We start from the raw sequence: 20,411 nt of genomic DNA on the forward strand, positions 1-20,411 counted from the left end.
AGATTAAAGTACTGATTTCAACATAGCATAAAGGCTGCCTTAAGCAAGGTACATACCATAAAGCCTACAAACTATGCATAAAACATTAACCTTAAAAGCTTACAAAAGCACATGGGTACAAACCACAAAAACATCCTGAATAACAGTTTACAAAACACAATATATCAACTAAAAAAAATTGAAACTGAAGAAGAATGTAAAGACACTCCCCTTTAGGGAATATTCTCCCCCTCCGATCATGCCTATCACTCCCCCTTTTTGTCATGGAATAGGCTAGTCATCCTCTTCCAGCTTTCTCTGAATTTGATCCAATTGAGTTTGAAGAGAAGTAAACTTCATATCCCATCGAGTGCTTTGATGGTGTAGAGAAGCTGTGAGTCCAGACATCTTTGTGTTCAACTCGTGGACAGAGGATACAATGCGACCAAGTTTCTCATCTAGGGAGAGAGTGCTAAACTGAGAGTCACTGTGAGATGCAGAAGATTCTGGTTTGGCTCTCTTCCGACTATGTCCAACGCTTGCATTGAATGTACGCATGTTGATTGGACTTGGTTTGGAGAGAGGAGATTCATCAGCCGTTGGATAAATTCCCTTGAGCTTCAAGATCCGTGAAATGAGACTGCAGAAAGGAACGCATATCCGAGACTCATTTCGAAGAACCGTTTTGCGCAGAACATGAAAGATATGAGCACAGATGTCTATTTCCACATCAGAGATTAGATCATGAAGAAACAAAGCACGTCCGAGGTTCATATACCCAATGCTTGATAAAGGGTACAAATTGTGAAACATCACAATTGTAAGCACTCTCAGTTTTGGAGAAAGGGAGGAAACACTGATGGATTTGCCATTGGGTGAGAACTCCAAGTCTTGACCAAGACTTTCTTTGAGAAGCTCCTCATCAGGACAGAGATCATCATAAACCAGTGAATGTCGGAAAATGGGTCTGTTGATGTGAAGAATTTCTGCCAGATATGTAGGAGAGACAGAAAAGCTCTTGTTCCGAACCCAGCACTTAAGTTCATCTCCTTCCACAATTGCGTTAGCATAAAATTCTTTTACCAACTCTTCATACACATCATCCGGATCAGATAGAAGGTAATTCCAATCCTTGTGAGCAAACCATTTTGGAATGTCAGTGTCATGAAGTGAGGACTGATCCAAAGCTCTTTCTAGTAATGGTGTGGCATGTAGAAAGAAATTCTCATAAGACTGATAGGCTGCATATGATCTGAACTTGTTGGGATCGAATCTCCTTGATGAAGAGCGAGTCCCTTTTGGCTGAGGTGGATAATCATCAACATCAATTACTGGTTCCTTCCCTTTGGAACTACCTCCTTTCACAGCAGCTTTCTTGAAAGGCGACATGACCAGTCTGTTAGTCGACGATTTTGAGCTGAAAAGAGGCAAGTAATGGAGATCGAAAATGGAGGCACGGTGACAATGTGTAAGAGCAGATGAGAAAGACAATGAACAGTCACAAAAAGATCGAGGGAAAAATAAAAAGTTTAAAAACTGCCCATGTATATCCAAAACACGCGATTTTCGCGACTGAAACGAGTCGCCAAAAAATCGCCAGATCAAGCCGCCAAAACACTCAAGGACAAAAGGTTGAAAAAAATTTTCTAAGTGTTTTTCGCGACTGGAAGGTCTACCCGCAAGTGAGTCGCGAGCTGAGCCGCGAAAATCTCTGAGTGAACCTCGCGACTGGACCTTCCACTCGCGAACAAGTCGCCAAAAATGACCAGCGAAGAAGCGACTGAGTCTCGCGACTTGACATACCTGCGACTGAGCCGCCAAAACAGGGCAAAACTGGATTTTTGAAATTGTCAGATTTTTTTTTTTTAACAAAATACTTTCCAAAAACACCTAAAACACTCAAAAATCTTTTTGTGCTTGAATTAACAAAGATTGAGCATGTGAAAACATATTTCATCAAGTACAATCACACAAATGAATATGGCATTTATTGAACATAGACTTGTGTGTTGTGTGTGGATATCAACAATGAGATAGTCCTTCGTTTAATGTGAAGCTTCAATGATCAATTCAACCAAGGCATACACAATTAGCACTAGATCATGTGACCCATCTCAATTATAGAAATATGTATATATGACCTCCCACATAACTTGATAACATAACTTGGAGCTTATCATTTGACTCCACTTTCAATCATAACATTTGATCTTTTTGATCTTTTGAGGCAATCATCTCTCATTGTAAGAGTGATATATGACATTTCTCTTTAAAGAACAGGCCTTTGGCCTTTTTGAATGAACATTCACTTTAATATAAGGTCGCTTACCCTTTTTCCTAGTCAAATACTAGAATGTGCGACAGGTTTTTGCAGCTCAATATCTCTTTTCATTTGGAGATTTACATTTGGTGAGCTCTTTTTAGCAAAAACAAAAATAAAAAGTGGGAAGATATATAGACACAAGTCTATGCATGTCTCAAGATCAACATAACCATTCACTAATCATTCATGACAAATTTGAAGATCTATTTACAACAATCACATAGATTTCAAGATTTTTCCCACAGTGATATAAGTGCATGAAAACAAGTAATGCTCGAAAATGCACAAAGCCATTAGCACAAAGGTACAAGGCAAAACAAGGTTTGAGACAATACTCAACAAAGTCAATCAAGCTTTTTGATTTTCTAATTTTTATGTGATTTTTGGATTTTTTGACACAAGAAACAAAAATGATTGAACAAACATAAAAAGGAGCAACAGTATTCACAAATGGACAAACAAACAAAAAACATGTTGCACAAAAAGCTAATCAAAGAGGTGTGTGCCCCAACACAGACAGACTTATCATATTATAAATATGTGAAGCACACAACACACAAGAGAGTCAAGGAATTGTACCAACACCAATGGTCTTACGGAGTGATTCAAACCGTGGACCATCGAGAGGCTTGGTGAAGATATCCGCCTTTTGATTGTCGGTGTGTATGAACTCAAGACACACAACTCTTTCCTCTACCAAATCCCGAATGAAATGGTAACGTATTTCTATGTGTTTGGATTTTGAATGCTGGACAGGATTCTTGGAAAGATTGATGGCACTGGTGTTGTCATAGAAGACACACATCGTTTCTTGAGGAATTCCATAGTCATGAAGTAATTTCTTCATCCAAAGAAGCTGAGTGCAGCAACTTCCAGCAGCGATGTATTCTGCTTCTGCAGTAGATAGAGACATTGAATTTTGCTTCTTGCTCATCCACGAGACAAGATTGTTACCAAGATAAAAACAGCTGCCTGAAGTGCTTTTCCGATCGTCTACACTGCCAGCCCAGTCAGCATCTGAATACCCAGCAAGACAAGCATTTGAGCCTTTTGAATACCACAGACCATAGTTTGCAGTACCATTCACATATCGAATGATTCGCTTAGCAGCAGTCAGATGAGATTCCTTCGGATTAGCTTGATACCTGGCACAAACGCCTACACTGAAAGCAATGTCCGGTCTACAGGCTGTAAGGTAGAGCAAACTCCCTATGATGCTCCTATACAATGTAGGACTTACTTCAACTCCCGACGAATCCACATTCAGTTTAGTGGAAGAGCTCATGGGAGTGGAGGCATGTTTTTTGGAGTTTAGTCCAAACTTCTTGACAATGTTTCTGGCATACTTCTCTTGAGATACAAATATACCCTCCTTCTGTTGTTTGACTTGAAGACCCAAGAAGAATGTGAGCTCCCCCACCATACTCATCTCAAACTCCTTCTTCATCTCCTCAGAAAATTCAGTAGCACGATCTTCGATAGTTGCCCCAAACACTATGTCATCAACATAGACTTGTGCCACAAGGAGATAATCTTCATCATTTTTGACAAACAGAGTTCGATCGGCGTACCCTCTCTTGAAACCTCTATCTAGAAGATAATGTGTAAGACGATCATACCAGGCTCTAGGCGCTTGTTTTAAGCCATAAAGGGCTTTCTTCAATCTTAATACACGATCTGGAAAATGAGGATCCTCAAATCCTTTTGGTTGCTCAACAAATACTTCTTCATTTAGATATCCATTCAGAAAAGTGCACTTAACATCCATTTGATAAAGTTTGAAATTCAAAGTGCACGCAATGGACATGAGGATTTGAATGGATTCGAGTCTTGCCACCGGAGTGAATGATTCATTAAAATCCACTCCTTCTACTTGAGTGTATTCTTGAGCTACTAACCGAGACTTGTTTCGAATTATCTCTCAATCTTCATCAGTTTTGTTTTTAAAAATCCACTTTGTGCCTATAACATGAACGTTCTCAGGCCGTGGAGCAAGTTCCCACACATTATTCCTCACAAACTGATTCAGCTCTTCATGCATTGACTCAACCCAATTCTCATCTTGAAGAGCCTCTTCAACCCTTTTTGGTTCAAACTGTGCAAGATAACAGTGATATGTTACATGATTGGCTAGCAGAATATTTCCTTTCTTGAGGCGAAGACCGTCATCAAGAGATCCTATGATATTACTTTCCGGATGATTCTTGATAACTCTTGAAGATGGCCTTTTTGAAGTGGAAACTTCATCACTACGAGAGATAGGAGGATGAACTTCTGGAGGAGTAAGAGGACTTGAAGTTCTAGACATCGATCTCGTTTCCATTCTTGGGTTGATGGGAGTCGATTCTACCTCTGATATAGGTTCTTCACCTTCTATATCCAAAGCTTCTACCTCAACATCAGGCTCTTTGGTGCTCGGCCCTTCTACATCATCAATCATTTCCACCTTAGGTAAGGCATCATCAATCTTGACATTTATGGATTCCATCACAGCCTTTGTTCTCTTGTTAAACACTCTATACGCTCGACTTGTAGTAGAGTAGCCAAGAAAAATACCCTCATCACTTCTCGCATCAAACTTCCCAAGATTCTCTCGATCATTTAAGATATAGCATTTACTTCCAAATACCCGGAAATACTTCACTTTAGGCTTCTTCCCATTCCATATCTCATATGCAGTCTTCTTTGTACCAACTCGAAAGAAAATCCTGTTGCCAATGTGACACGAGGTGTTGACAGCTTCTCCCCAAAATTTTTGAGGTATTTGCTTGTTAAGCAACATGACTCTTGCCATCTCCTGAATCACACGATTTTTTCTCTCTACCACTCCATTTTGTTGTGGAGTTTTGGGAGCTGAAAACTCTCTTTTAATTCCATTCTTCTCACAGAAGGACTCGAATCTTGCATTCTTAAATTCCCTCCCATGATCACTTCTAACTTTGGCTATCGGAATCCCTTTTTCGTTTTGTAGTTTCTTGCACAGAATCTCCAACCTCTCACAAGCTTCTGATTTTTCTCTAAGGAATTCAACCCAAGTGTATCTTGAGTAGTCATCCACAATGACCATAATGTATCTCTTTCCCCCTAGGCTTTCAGTTCTGGTGGGCCCCATTAGATCAACATGAAGTAACTCCAAGCACCGAGAGGTGGCTATCACATTTACCTTGTGATGACTTGCCTTAGTTTGCTTCCCCATTTGACAAGCACCACAAACGGTCTTCTTCACTTTTCCAAACTTAGGAAGTCCCTCGACTGCTTCAAGTTTGGAGACTTTTGCTACTTGTTTGAAGTTGGCATGCCCAAATCTGTGATGCCACAGCTCCAACATATCCACCCGAGCACTTCTACACGATATTGGTGCCGTGGGAACTATTCCATAACAGTTATCTGTAGTCCGATTTCCTTCCAAAACCTGAATCCCCTCTTCATTGATGATCAAACATCCTTTCTTAGAGAATTGTACCAGGAAATCATCATCACAAATTTGAGTAATGCTCAGCAAATTCGCCTTCAGCCCTTTTAAGAACAGCACATCTTTCAACAGAGGCAAACCAGGTATCTCAATGGTTCCTTTGCCTAGGACTTGAGCATGACTTCCATCACCAAAGGTCACATAGTCACCAACCTTTTCTTTGAGTGTCTTAAACAGTGACTTATCCCCTGTCATATGGCGAGAACACAAACTGTCAAGATACCACAAACACGCATTAAACACCTTCCATGAGGTATGCACAAATAGGTTCACATGTGACAGACATTCTTGACCTTCAAACACAAACTCATCATCAGTTTTCATGCTTCTCTCAGATTGATTTTTCATTTTCAGATTCTCAATCATCTCACACAACATTCTATTCTTTCTTTTATATTTCTTAATCAATGATTTAGATTCAGATATGCTACTGTGTAAGACAAGATTCTGATTTTCAAGATATTCCAGCATGTGAACAATAACTCTAGCATGTTTCTTAGTTTTTAACAACTCTACAAGATCATCAGTAAGACACCTTTCAGACATATGCATAGAGTCATTTTCACAAACACTTAAGCTACAATTCAGCATGGTATAATCCAAAACAACAACCACAACTCAGGGGTCTGGGATCACACTTAGGTAATAAAACCACAACAAGTGTACCCGCTCTGATACCAATTGAAAGTTCAAAAAAACGTGTACAAAACACCTTTGAACGTTTAGACCCCCAAATTACAACATAACCAATACAAGCAATATGTCAAACAACTAGTGTGCGGAAACTTAACACATGCTATAATATGAAATTGGTTAAAAACTATCTAAGCCATAATAAAATAAAACCACAGCAGATAATATAAAGGCAAAGATAGAGAGGAAGGAAGATGCAAACACAAAGACAACACGCGATGTGTTATCGAAGAGGAAACCGAAGTCCTCGGCGAAAAACCTCTCCGCCGCCCTCCAAGCGGTAAACAATCCACTAGAAAATACAGTTGGGATACAAGGACAGCAATAGACCCTCCAAGCCTAATCTACCCAGTGCACCTAAGCCCTCCAAGCTTCTTGCTCCAACGAGGTTGCGCCGAACCTTTTTCTTTTCTAGCTTTCCGGATTCCGCTACTAGACCATAGCATCAACCAATGAAGATTGGTTCCTTCCTAACTGCTTCCCAGAAATCCAAACAACTGTCTCACAGTGATGATGATGGTGAGAACCAGGTTTGGTATAATGCCTCTCAAGGTTTTGACAATGGAGAGGAAGAGAGTAGGGGAATTTGAAGAGACTCCAAGGTATAGATTGTGGGTGAAACAATCTGGTTTTTCTTTAGGGTTTCTCTCTCAAAATTCTCTCTGGAAGCTCTCTTTCAATCGTGGGTAAAAGGGGTATTTATACTGGAGTGGGAGAGGAATGTGAAACGTCAGGTTTTTACAAAACAGGGGTGGCTCGCGGCTTGACCTCGCGGCTTGACTAAGTCGCGAGATCCAGTCGCGAGTTAACCGTATGGCCAGTTGTCCTGTTTTGTCCTGTAGTGCTCCAGCTAGCATGACTGTTCATCTTCCAGCATGCTTAGCACGTGTGCTGCTTCTGGCGGCTTGCAGCCGCGAGTCACCCGCGAGTCCCAGCCGCGAGTCTCTATTTTCTTGCACACTCTTGAACAAACTTCACTCTATCTCACTCACTACCCTTACAACAAACCCACCTAAATACAGGGTTACTAAATGCTGAATTACAAGCAAATTTGGCACGGAATAAAGCCAATTAGATGGTTGAATAAATTCAACCTTACACTCAATACTTTTACATGCCCATAACTCAGGCAGCAAAAGAACGTAACTTGAGGCTAGCACCTTTGAAGAAAAGGTGCAGGGAGAAGGAAGTTGATGAGCCTCCCTGTTAGCCACACTCGTGATAGAGCAGATGGCGCTGATGACGAAAAACCTTACTGCTGTTGCACCAAGAATCTGATGCAACCAGTCTCTGCTTCGGATTTTGACTGAAAGAGGTAGAGATATCATCCCCACCTTGACAAAACGGAGGATTATCTTGAATCTGTGTCTTCCCTGTCCAGACCGCACCACCTTGAGTCTTGGAAGGATTCGGTGCCTCTAAAGCGGGTGTAGATCCTTCACCCCCACCCATGCCTCAAACATATTGCTCTAAGGGTCGATTGCACTGGAGATGGAGACTGTGAGTATGGCTGAAGGATTATGAATCTGGAGGAGCCGAAGGGTTTATATGTAAGGGGAGTAACCTCCTATCCTACTTATATAGAGGGCAAACTGGTGGCATTTAATCCATGAAAGTTTCCAAGAAGTGCTACAGACAAGACAGTCTTGGTACAACTTCCAACATCATCTGCGACCATAAGGTTTGAATAACCTCGTGAAGGAAACATATTAATGGCGCGCCTCGAACACTGAAACGTCAAGGATGCCGCGTGAGAAAACCTAGAGGGATGTCTCACAATTTGGCGCACCCCCCCTGCAAACGAAGAAACCCCGACATTAACGAAATGTAGAGATGGGCAAGTCATGGTTTGGGCCTAACGTCACCAAAACCCTCCTCCCCAACCACAAGGTCGGGCAGTAGGATTTTGAGGGGCTATTGTGGGGCCGTGAAATTTGAGGTCCCAACCCACTTTATATTCAGGGCCCAAAGCCCAGGCCGAGGAGCCCTATTGCCGAGAACGTATGATGAAAGCCCCAAAAAGGCCCAAGGATGTGGCCGAGGATGATCTCACGCTCAACACCTCACAAAACGCCTGAAGAAAAGGACAAACTCAGTACAGGGGCAGGACAAGGGAGAAAGCTGCCAACACCGCAGTATGGGGCCCTGCATCTGACAGACCCATACTCTAGACCATGCTATTTAACCTTTCCCAACCACCCCCAACCACTCGGATGTATGGATTGATAGGACGAGTCTATAACTCAAAAAACCAAAACTTACACGTGGACACTAAATGGGAAGTAAACACTAGTATAAAAGGGAAAGAAAGCCAAGGGGGAAGGGGGCCCCCAAAGAGGGAGGATAAAAAATCCTACAAAAAGGGAGAATGGGAAGGATATGAGGCTCCTCGGAAGAAGTCCGAGGACTTAAACCCTCCAAGCAACATCGATGTAAGGCTTAGCTATTCAGGCCAAACCTACCTTCGTATGAACTTCCATAAAAATCATGACCAGACCGCTGTCCGACGACCAAGGTCCAACCTTTCAAGCCCACTCTCTATAAATTATATTGTTCGGGCCCTTTACATATGAGCTCAATGTTATTCTTGAGTCGCTAAAAATCGTGTCCCTACAGTAATAATAATATATATATTTTTAGAAAAACTGAAACACTTACATGGTTTAGTGTAGAAAATTTTCAAAACTGATTGCTATGTCATATGTGTTACTACTTAATTAAAAATGTTTTGAATTCCTATGAATTCACATGTGCTACCTGTAAAGATATGTTAATGAGAATGCTCCTCTTAACTGATATAAATATATATTATCTTATCACAAAATATATATATATATATATATTTATTACACTGCCTCGAGACAAAAACAGCAAATTAGATATGCCCTATTTTATCTTTCCCACTTTCCTGAAAAGAAAAATCCTATGAGCATCTACCCCAGTGTCGATGCACTTGTTTTAAGGCATAGACAAAAAAAAAGTTACACTTTATTAGCTTAAAGTAACATAGTCATGGTATTTTGATTTTTTTATTAGAATACTATTTTTGGTTTATGGTGCTTTGGAAGTTGGAATAGGAGTGTCTGAATTGATGGATAAGTTGTGGGAATGGACATAAACGCCAGTTGTTTAGGCCCAAAACAAAACTGTCAGATTCAGCTTTCTATAATTTTAAAAGTTTTGTACAAAACAAAAAGTAGAAAAAGGGAAGGAAAAAAAGAAGAAGAAGGTATTCAACTTCAGTAAGATCGAGTATTATAAAGAAGTACTCAATTTCCGTAATACCGAGTACCATATTACTTTTTTAATTACACAACTTCCAGGTCAGTAGTGCCACGCTGGCAACACACTTAGGAACTCGAGTTCACTAAACTTGAGTATTATTTAGAACTTGATTGTGTGAAACTCGAGTACAAAAAAAAGTGGTAGATTACTAAATATTTTCAACTATTTACAATTACATATTGGTGCACACACATGTATAAAAGAAAATCAACTTATGTGGGTGTGTAACCAATGTATATTGAAGGCTAAATTGTACTCACCATTTCAGTTTAAATCTTGAAATTGCCATGAGCTTTGTATCTTAATTGGCACATTTTCATGCACAAAATGTTTGGGGGTCTAGGGAGAAAGGGTTTGAATTACGAGGTTAGTAGTATATTGTAACTACCTAAAAAACATCACGATTTCAGTTCAAAAAATGGTGTATAAAAGTGTGTAACAATCACAACCCTTTATTTTAATTGTTTTAATTTATCTTTTCAAAAGAAAAGCTTCTCTTTTTTCTTTATCTTTTTCGTTCCTTTAATTTTCTTTATTGGAGAAGAGAAGTGCAATTGGTTTTGGATTCTAAAGAAAGCTAAATCCTCTCTCTCTCTCTCTCTCTCTCTCTCTCTCTCTCTCTAAAGAAAAAATCAAGTTGGAGCCCACTTGCCTTTTCAATTTGCTTTCTCATCACACATGTATAAAAGAAAATCGACTTATGTGGGTGTGTAACTAATGTATATTGAAGGCTGAATTATACTTAGGATTTTCGTTTAAATTTTGAAATCACCATGAGTTTTGTATCTTAATTAGCACATTTTTATGCGCAAAATATATAGGAGTTTAGGGAGAAAAAGGATTTGAACTATGAGGTCAGTAGTATATTATAACTATCTAAAAAAAGAAATTCACGATTTCAGTTCAAAAAATGGTGTATAGAAGTATGTAACAATCACAACCCTTTATTTTAATTGTTTTAATTTATCTTTTTAAAAGACAAGCTTTTCTCTTTTTTCTTTATCTTTATCGTTCCTTTTATTTTCTTATTGGAGAAGAAAAGTGCAATTGGTATTGGAATCTAAAGAAAGCTACATCCTCTCTCTCTCTCTCTCTCTCAAGAAAAAAATCAAGTTGGAGCCCAATTGCCTTTTCAATTTGCTTTCTCGTGAAATAGAGTACTACATGTTCATTGATCTTTTTTTCACCTGTTGGGTGCTTTTATGGATGTCTAATTGGAAATGGAAACAATTCCATCTTCCATAAATTGTCTTGTTCACTAGTCATAATGAAAATTACGAGAACATTATTAATCGAGATGCTGTATATGTTCATTCACGTTTTGCCACTTTTACCCTTTGAATATATTCATGTACAAAGTATGAAGTTTTTACAACATATTAAAATAATGGTTAATAGATAAAATGTAATAATGTACTATCATTTCTTTTAACTGCTTTTTTTTTTTTTTGGGTACTTTGTAATATATCTTAGTATTAGAGCACGGGGTTTTGGTTTCGAATCATATTTCTATTCTACCTTCTATTTAAAAATTCAGACTCCCATATGTTAGGCCCTTTTCATTACGGGGGAGTTTAGGCATGCCGACGAAGGGACTTTTGAAATAATAGTTAAATGATTAAATTCATTATTTGCTGACTTCTTAAATTTTTGAAATAATTGGTAAGTTATCACAATATAAATAAATAGATAAATAAATAACCAGTTTGAATTGAAGCCATTCTATACGAATTTTTAATTATATCTTTATTCAAAAGTACAAAGAATTCTTTCACTATTTATACAATTCTTCTACTAGTGCAGTGTTGAATTCTAAAAGATCCTGCGTCAATAATAAAGTTTCAAATTTTTAGTAATGGTACAAAGCTTGTTATTGGTTTGTGTGATGTAGCCTTCTTTGAGATGTGATGCTAAGAAAATTCTAGGTGTGATGCCTAGAAAGTGTTACTGTTCATGGTTTACTATTCACAGCATAGGAAAAACTTCCTAAATCTTGATCTTTCTCCTTTGTTTATGCCCAAACCCTACTAATCATTCCCCCTTTGGATACCCTATAACTCCTATTATTTTCCATCTCAAAGCTCAATTGCTACCAGATCTACTTAGAAGTTTAAAATATTAACCCTTTCAGAAAAAAAGTAAGGAAAGGTGAAATACTAACAAAAAATGTATGCATAATCTCAAAGCTATTTAATTTTGATAAAAACTATTCACACGTTCAAACACTTTAGCGCCAATCTTAAAATAAAAACAATATTCCTTTAAATTTTTATTTCTTTTATAATGTAGGAATATTGATCATTTGGGAATACTTGAGTGTATTGTGCATTTGTAATAAGATGGTACAGAGTAGACGTATTTCTTAATGCATAATCTTCAAGGACGCAATCTACGACTACAACGGACCCAGAATTTTAAGTTAGCAGGGCCAAAGTATATTAAAAAAATTTTCCAAATAAGTATTTATATAGTATTAAAAAATTGTAAAAATACAAATTTGTTGTTTTTAAATACATTAAAATGCAATCATCTACTAACAAAAATAAAAACAAAAACAAAATAATTTTTTTTTTTAAATATTTGGCTTGTTAGGATTTTTTTATTTATTTTATTTATTTTTTTGAAGTTAAAGTATTCACAGTGGTTGTGCTAAAAATTTTAGCTTTTAGCACCTCAAAAAATTACTTTATCTATTTTACCACCCATTTTACAATACACTTGATATCAAATGTTCTTTTCTTTTTATTGTATTTTATTTTTAACAACTTTCTATAGTCAACTGGTATTTATACCAATTTATTGTAGTTGCAAAATATTTAGCTTTAACTTCTCCTATAACACATGATTTTTTAGTTATTTAGTGGTAAAGTAGTTTTTTTTTGCTAAAGTACAATCACACCACAACAAAATGTAGTTTCAATGACGAATTTTAGGTGACGAATTTTAGTGAGGAAAATTTTTTCCTCACAAAAAAGTACTATATAGCGACGAAATTGATAAAAGTGACGAATGTAGTTTCACGAATTACTGTTCATAGATTACTGTTCACTTTTACTGTTCATGACACTGTTCACTCCGAAATTTTGCCTATTTAAGGGGGGTTGTCCTTTAAATTTCAGGGTTTTTCAAGTCATGTTTTACTTCTGATTTCTCTTCCCTTAGAACTAGCCTTCTTAGAGAGAGAACTCACCCTACTTCTACTACTACTACCTTGTTCATTCTTGTTCACTACAAACTTTGTAATCCTACAAACCTTGTAACTAGGACTAGTTCAAGCTTTGTAATTGTTAACCTGTAACTGTTGAGATCTTGTATTCACTACTACTACTGTAAGTGTTTATCCTACTTTCAATAACAAGTATTTTCAGTTTTATGTTCATTACTCTACTTGTTGCTACCGCCACCTTGGACGGATTACCGCCGTACCGGACGGTTCTAGATTGCTTTCATTTACTTTGAACTATTGTTCTCATTTACCTTAAGTTATTTTCATATATACTTGGTTGGTTCTACCGCCTTATAATTGTTCTTACTTTCAAGTTATTTACTTTCAAGTTACTTACATTATTTTCATTTACAATATTACTGTGCTTCCATCTCTTTCCATAATCTGTGCGTCCCCTTCCCCCTTTATGGTATCAGAGCCACTCTTTTCTGGCCGGTGGTAGTGTTGTTGTGTCTTTGTTTCTTGTCCGTGTCTACCCGAACGACACGGACATTATCAAATTTTGTTAAAATTGATAAAACCATTATTAGGTCTAGTCATCCTCCTCTTGACTCAATTTTAATAACTACTAAGAAAGATGAAGTGACAAAAGAAGAAGTGAAAGCCTCCCCTTTCAAAATTGCTGATGATCAAACTCCTATTATTAGTCTTATTGAACAAAACAATTTTACTAATCAATCTTTGCATATTATTGGTCAACAGCTTGACCGTATTGAAGAAAAAATTGTTGAAAAACCTGTTTCTGAAAAACCTATTTTTGAAAAATCTGTTTCTATCAAAACTGAGAAACCTTTGATTGATTTACCCAGTCAAAGAGAAAAAGTTGTGTTTAAAACTTCTCAGTCCAAGACTCTTGAAATTGTTAAAAAAATGCTTTCTGATTTAAAGGTTGAAACTGAGGGTACTTCTACTTCAACTGCTCGAACTATTTCCAAAAAAGAATTTGTTTCTGACGAAAATACAAATTTTGATACTGTTTCTTCTGTTCCTGCAAAAAGGATCTTTGATGATGATTTCCCAGAAATTAAAAGATTTGTTGGAAACTCCAAACCCATGTCTTTTACTAAAAACTGGTATTCAAAACCCACTCCTCCTAATATGCAGCTTGAAGAGAGATCTTTTCAAACACAGTTTTCTGTTTCTGCTGATAAGCTTTATGAATGGAATATTGATGGTTTGTCTGAACAAGAAATCATCAATAAAATGAGTCACATGTCTATGATTGGTATTGCTTATCAAAATAATCATGATCTTGATCAACCTGAAATTGTTAATCTACTTGTTACTGGTTTTTCTGGAACTCTTCGTGGATGGTGGGATTCATACATCACTGAAGAATCCAGAGAGTCTATTAAACATGCTGTTAAAAAGAATGATGAAGGTTTGCCTATTTTTGATGAAAGTATTGGTTGTGGTATTCCTGATGGTGTTAATACCTTGATCTATACTATTCTCAAACATTTTGTTGGAACTCCATCCAATATTTCATCTCGTGTTTCTGATTATTTGAATAATTTGAGTTGTCCTACTATGTCTGATTACAGATGGTATCAAGATGTTTTTACTTCCAGAGTGATGCTCCGGAAAGATTGCCATAAGCCTTATTGGAAAGAAAAGTTTATTGACGGTCTGCCTCCTATCTTTGCTCATAAGGTAAAACAAGAATTAATGGGTAAAAATGATTTTATTGATTATGATAATTTAACCTATGGTGATATTTTTAGTACTATTAAAAAACTTGGTATCAATATGTGTAATGATGAAAAATTGCTAAAACACCAATTAAAAAATAAAAGAAAAGCTAAATATGAAATGGGAAATTTCTGTGAACAATATGGTTTGCCTCCTATTGCTCCTTCTAGGCAAAAAAGTAAAAAACATGATAAAAGCCATAAAAAATATAAAAAATACAGAAATAACCTTGTTAAACCTAATGATTTCTATGCTAAGAAGAAAAATGTTTCTAAAAAACATGTTAAACAGAGATCAAGTAAAGGTAAATGTTTTAATTGTGGTAAACCTGGACACTTTAGTAAAGACTGTAAAGAAAAACCTGGTAAATTGAAAAACAAATTCAACATGTTAAACATTGATGATAATGTGCAAGAAGAATTATTCAGAATCCTTGAATCAAACAACTCGTCTGATTCTTTGGAAGATGATTTTTCTTCTTCATCTGATTCTTGCTATCAATCTGCTGATGATTCTTCTAATTCTCCTAATATTAAAATTGGTTGTAGAGATTCTTGTTGCAATGTTATTAATGCTCTCACCAAGAGTGAAGAAGATGAAGGGGACGCACAGATGATGGAAAGAGACGGAAGCACAGTAATATTGTAAATGAAAATAATGTAAGTAACTTGAAAGTAAGAACAGTTATAAGGCGGTAGAACCAGCCAAGTATATATGAAAATAACTTAAGGTAAATGAGAACAATAGTTCAAAGTAAATGAAAGCAATCTAGAACCGTCCGATATGGCGGTAATCCGTCCAAGGTGGCGGTAGCAACAAGTAGAGTAATGAACATAAAACTGAAAATACTTGTTATTGAAAGTAGGATAAACACTTACAGTAGTAGTAGTGAATACAAGATCTCAACAGTTACAGGTTAACAATTACAAAGCTTGAACTAGTCCTAGTTACAAGATTTGTAGGATTACAAAGTTTGTAGTTAACAAGGATGAACAAGGTAGTAGTAGTAGAAGTAGGGTGAGTTCTCTCTCTAAGAAGGCTAGTTCTAAGGGAAGAGAAATCAGAAGTAAAACTTGACTTGAAAAACCCTGAAATTTAAGGGACAACCCCCCTTAAATAGGCAAAATTTTGGAGTGAACAATGTCATGAACAGTAATCTGTGAACAATAAAGTGAATAGTGTTTTTTCCACTTTTTGAAATAAAAACTTCTGAACTTTTTGTCATTTATTTGGTCCAACATTGTCAGGAGAAGCATGGCAAAAGGCAAAAGGAGAAGCATGCATGCCACCACCAAGTACGTAGATGCTCCTTTCTTTTCTAAAAAGACTTCAAATGTGACATCTTGTGTTGGCATAAAAGAAGCCTTTGTCAGAGCATCATCTCGTCACAGCCACTATTCCTGATTCTAATGAATTGGATGAAGGTGATAATGTCTTTATTCAGCTTGATTGGGAAGAACACTTTGGGAGTACTCTCAGAGTATATGAAAAGAAACACCCATTTCCTGGCCTTTTGATAAATTATGATGATGGTGCAATTGTTGCTAATGATTCAGATGATGATGATGATGACAGGGACCCTAACTAGCTTTCACAAATGTTTGAATATGGCTTTATCAGATCTATAAAATTAACAAGCCATTATCAAGCTAGCCAACTCCCACAAATTATTCAGGATGCTATTAAAGAATTTAACAGTCCTTTTGCTTCCATCAGGTGTTGGAGTACGTTGCCACAATGGGAAAGAGATAATTTGATGAATGTCCAGCCTTCAAAGCATCTCATTCTCATTAATGGTCACACTCACCAAGGACCATGGTTTGAAGAAAAATTTCATCGCTAAAGGTGTTAATGAGAACCTTATTAGCGACGAAAATTATTTCGTCGCTAATAGTAGTCAATAGCGACGAATTGGAGTTCCTCACTAAAGCTCTTATACTAATATGACCTTTAGCCTTTTTTTTTTTTTTTTTTTTGTTTCACTTCTCTCTTTCGCTCACTCTCTCCCTCACAGCCCATTCGCAACATCCCAACACCATTGGCAACATCCAAACAATCCCAACACCAAACTGGTTCGCGACGATCTCGCCGTCGCGATGATCCCCATTCGCGACGATCTCGTCGAATCATTCGCCGTCGCCGCCAAATCGTTCTTCGTACTTGTTGCTTTTGCTTGCTCATCGTCACTTTTGCTTGCCGTCGTCGCTTTTACCGTCGTCACTGAAGCTCGTCGTCGTCGCTGAAGCTCGCCGTCGTCGCTGGAGCTTCCTTTTGCCAATTCAGCTCCCACAACCCTTCGACTTCCACCCATACCGACTGTTCACCTTCCCTTCGCCGCTTCAAACCCCAGTGACCCTTTGGCTTCCACTTCAACTGGTGACCCTTCGCCTTCCCTTCAAACTTTTTTTTTTCCTAACTACTTCAAGTATGAGACTCCTAAAATTATATTTATTTATTGCTTTTCTACAGTCTGCAATACTTCACACACACACATACAGGAATGCATATATTTCTTTGATTGTGTTTATTTGTCTAAATTGTTGTTTCTGCAAAAGGGTAAGGTGGGTTTGTGTTGTGTTTGTTTGTGGGCAAGTGTTAGATGGTGTATTGAGTTATGATGATGACAATCATTTCATGAGGAGGAATGTGTACTGGTTTGGAGATGGGGAGTTCTATTAATGTTTGAGAGGAGAAGTGGGGGGTGGTTGTGATATATATTTTTTGGTTGCTAATTTGTTGTTGTTGTGATATTGGGGATTCTGGTGGGTTGGATTTTTGTATGACAGTGCTTTTTAGGGGGCTGAGTTAGTTTTAAGGAAAATTTGTTTTGTTTCTGAATTTTTTTTATAGGATTGCATTTTCCTCTTTATTGAAATTTAATGGAGGGAATTAGTAGAATGACCTTTTTTTTTTCAATGGATGGAATATTTGTCAAAATTAATGGTAGTGTATATTAGGGTTTTAACTTTCAAGTAGCACTTTTCTTTTTCTATTTTTCTATAGTGCTGATTTTTTGTTTTTGGGTGTTTTTTATTTTATCAATTTGAAGGCTATTAAGGACAAGGTGAAGGAAAAAGAAGAACTCGCAGAGAGGCAGGGCCAGTTGGAATGCAAGGTTCTTATTATTGTTATTATGGTTCTCACAAACATCTTTACGAGTTGATTTTAACAAGAATTTTTTTAATATGCATCATATCTTCCTGATTCAATAAATTTGGCATTGCCAATAGGTCAATAGGGTCCTACCATAGTGAGTAAAAACTTAAGGCATCTACAAGGGAGGGGTGGGTACTTCAGTTTGAATTTTTACTTTGGAAAAACTAATTGGGCTGCTTGGAATTTTTTTTTATACTTGAGAATTCCTAACATACTAAGCAGTGAGATGTTCATATACATTTGAATCTTATGGTATTTGATACTAATGGTCAAATAAAATCATAAATATGCAAAATGAGCTGTCATGTGGACAAGTTGGTATATTTGGAGCTTGAAGTCTTGAACTTGTGAAAGGTCAATCCCTTTAGGGAATGTTGTATGGTGAATAGATATTGTATTGGCTTTGTGTGTTTGCTGCCATGAGTATGGTCATAGTAGTTACTGTTGTTTTTGGTCTTTGGTAGTGTGCTCTAATTGTGTGGCCTTTGGCCTTATTTCTAGTTTTCCAACTTGTTTACGATAAAATTCTCTTGATTATCAAAAAATGAGTAGAAATGTTGGGCATTCCTTGTAATAATTAATAGTTTAATTCCATGTTGATACCCATGTATTCCTTACAGTCATCAACTAAGCTCCTAACTCATCTTCATTAATTTTCACAGGTATAATTTTTTCTTTTTTATTGTTTCTAGTAGTTGTATCATTTTCAAGACTAAAGGACTTATAAATTTAAGTTTTCTTTTGCAGGCTAAATACACAATATTTGCAATAATTTTGGATTTTTTTTTTTTTTTTTTTTTTTTTTTTTTTTTTTCTGAAAGTTGTAAGCTTGGCTTGAGCAAAGTAAGTAAATTCTAGTTAAAAACTTATAAAATTTTATTCTCGTGATGTTGGAAATTGGATTTGTGGTGATATGTTGTGTTGGAGCAAGCGGGTGGCTTGCATGATGTTATAAGGTGGTTTAAATACATATTGGGAGTGTTTTACATTCTTTTGAATTATGATTGGGTATTGTTGATTAGATGTGATGAATAGTAGATTTCAATACTTGTAAGCATTATAGTTGTGATGTTTGTGTTTGATTTTCTTGTGGATTGTTGGTTTGAATAAGTATTGTTGATTAGATGTGATGAATAGTATTTTATATGATTTAAATTCTTGTAAGACTCTATATTTGTGATGTTGGAAATTGGTTTTGTGGTGGGCTGTTGTGTTGGAGCAAGCAGGTGGCTTGCATGGTGTTATAAGGTGGTTTAAATTCATATTGGGAGTGTTTGAGTGTGCAATTGTGAATGAGTATTGTTGATTAGATGTGATGAATAGTATTTTATATGATTTAAATTCTTGTAAAACTTTATATTTGTGATGTTGGAAATTGATTTTGTGGTAGGTTGTTATATTGGAGCAAGCGGGTGGCTTGCATGGTGTTATAAGGTGATTTAAATTTATATTGGGAGTGTTTGATTGTGCAATGTACATTTGTTTAAGTATTAATATAGGCTTGTGCATTCATGAATGGGATATTGTGCATGAGTTGTCCTTATTTTACCTAAGTAGCTTATAGACTTAGATGTTAGAATACTTTATGCATGAGTTGTCCTTATTTTGTTAAAATAGCATTTACCTTGCAATTGTAGTTAAACATGGATAAAAGTTGGATGACAATGGGTAAAACACCCGATGGTAGATTAAGTCACTTATTGGTTAGTACTTTATCTTCAAGTTAATTTTTTATGTATCATTTGAAACTAATTGTATTATATTACACTTGAAAATTTATATTTGCTTTCTGCAACTTATACATTAGGAGTTGTGATTTTAATTTATTGGTGTGGTTACTCTTAATTCATTATCAGAAGTATTTCTTATAACATAGTTAATATTTTTACTTTACGATTTTAATGTAGTAGTGTTTTTATATTTGTGCAGATTTCTTATTGGTGGCTTTAGGGGATTTCCTTTAGGCATTATTTGAAGACATATGAGGACATCTTCCGTTAGTTCTAATTATATTATGCTACATTTTTTGTATTACTATAAAACATCTTAAGTTATTGTATGTGTTGCAAACAATTATTGTATGGAAGGAGTTTGAATTGGATACTTGTTTTAATTTTAACTTGTGGAATGTATGGATAGATTTTTTATAAATGTGTTGTTGAAATAAATATGTTAATCAAATGTGAGGTTTTAATAATGTGATGACAGGCTACAGGTTAATATCAACGTCATGAAAATAATAAAAACAAAAAATAAGTTTTAGTGACGAATTTTTTCGTCACAAATATGGCAACAAAAAATTGTTTTAGTGACGAAATATTTCGTCACTAAATGCAGCGGAATTTTGTAAGAAATAGTTTTAGTGACGAAAATTTTCGCTGCTATATGTGCCTGGATTTTCTTGAAAAAAGTTTTAGTGACGAAATTTTTCGTCACTATATGTACCAGAAAATAGTTTTAGTGACGAAATTTTTCGTCACTATATGTACCAAAAAATAGTTTTAAATTTTTCGTCACTATATGTACCAAAAAATAGTTTTAGTGATGAAAATTTTCGTCACTAAATATGATTTAATAAACTGAAA

This window comes from Quercus robur, chromosome 4, assembly GCF_932294415.1.
Source record: "Quercus robur chromosome 4, dhQueRobu3.1, whole genome shotgun sequence".
Taxonomy (NCBI): Eukaryota; Viridiplantae; Streptophyta; class Magnoliopsida; order Fagales; family Fagaceae; genus Quercus; species Quercus robur.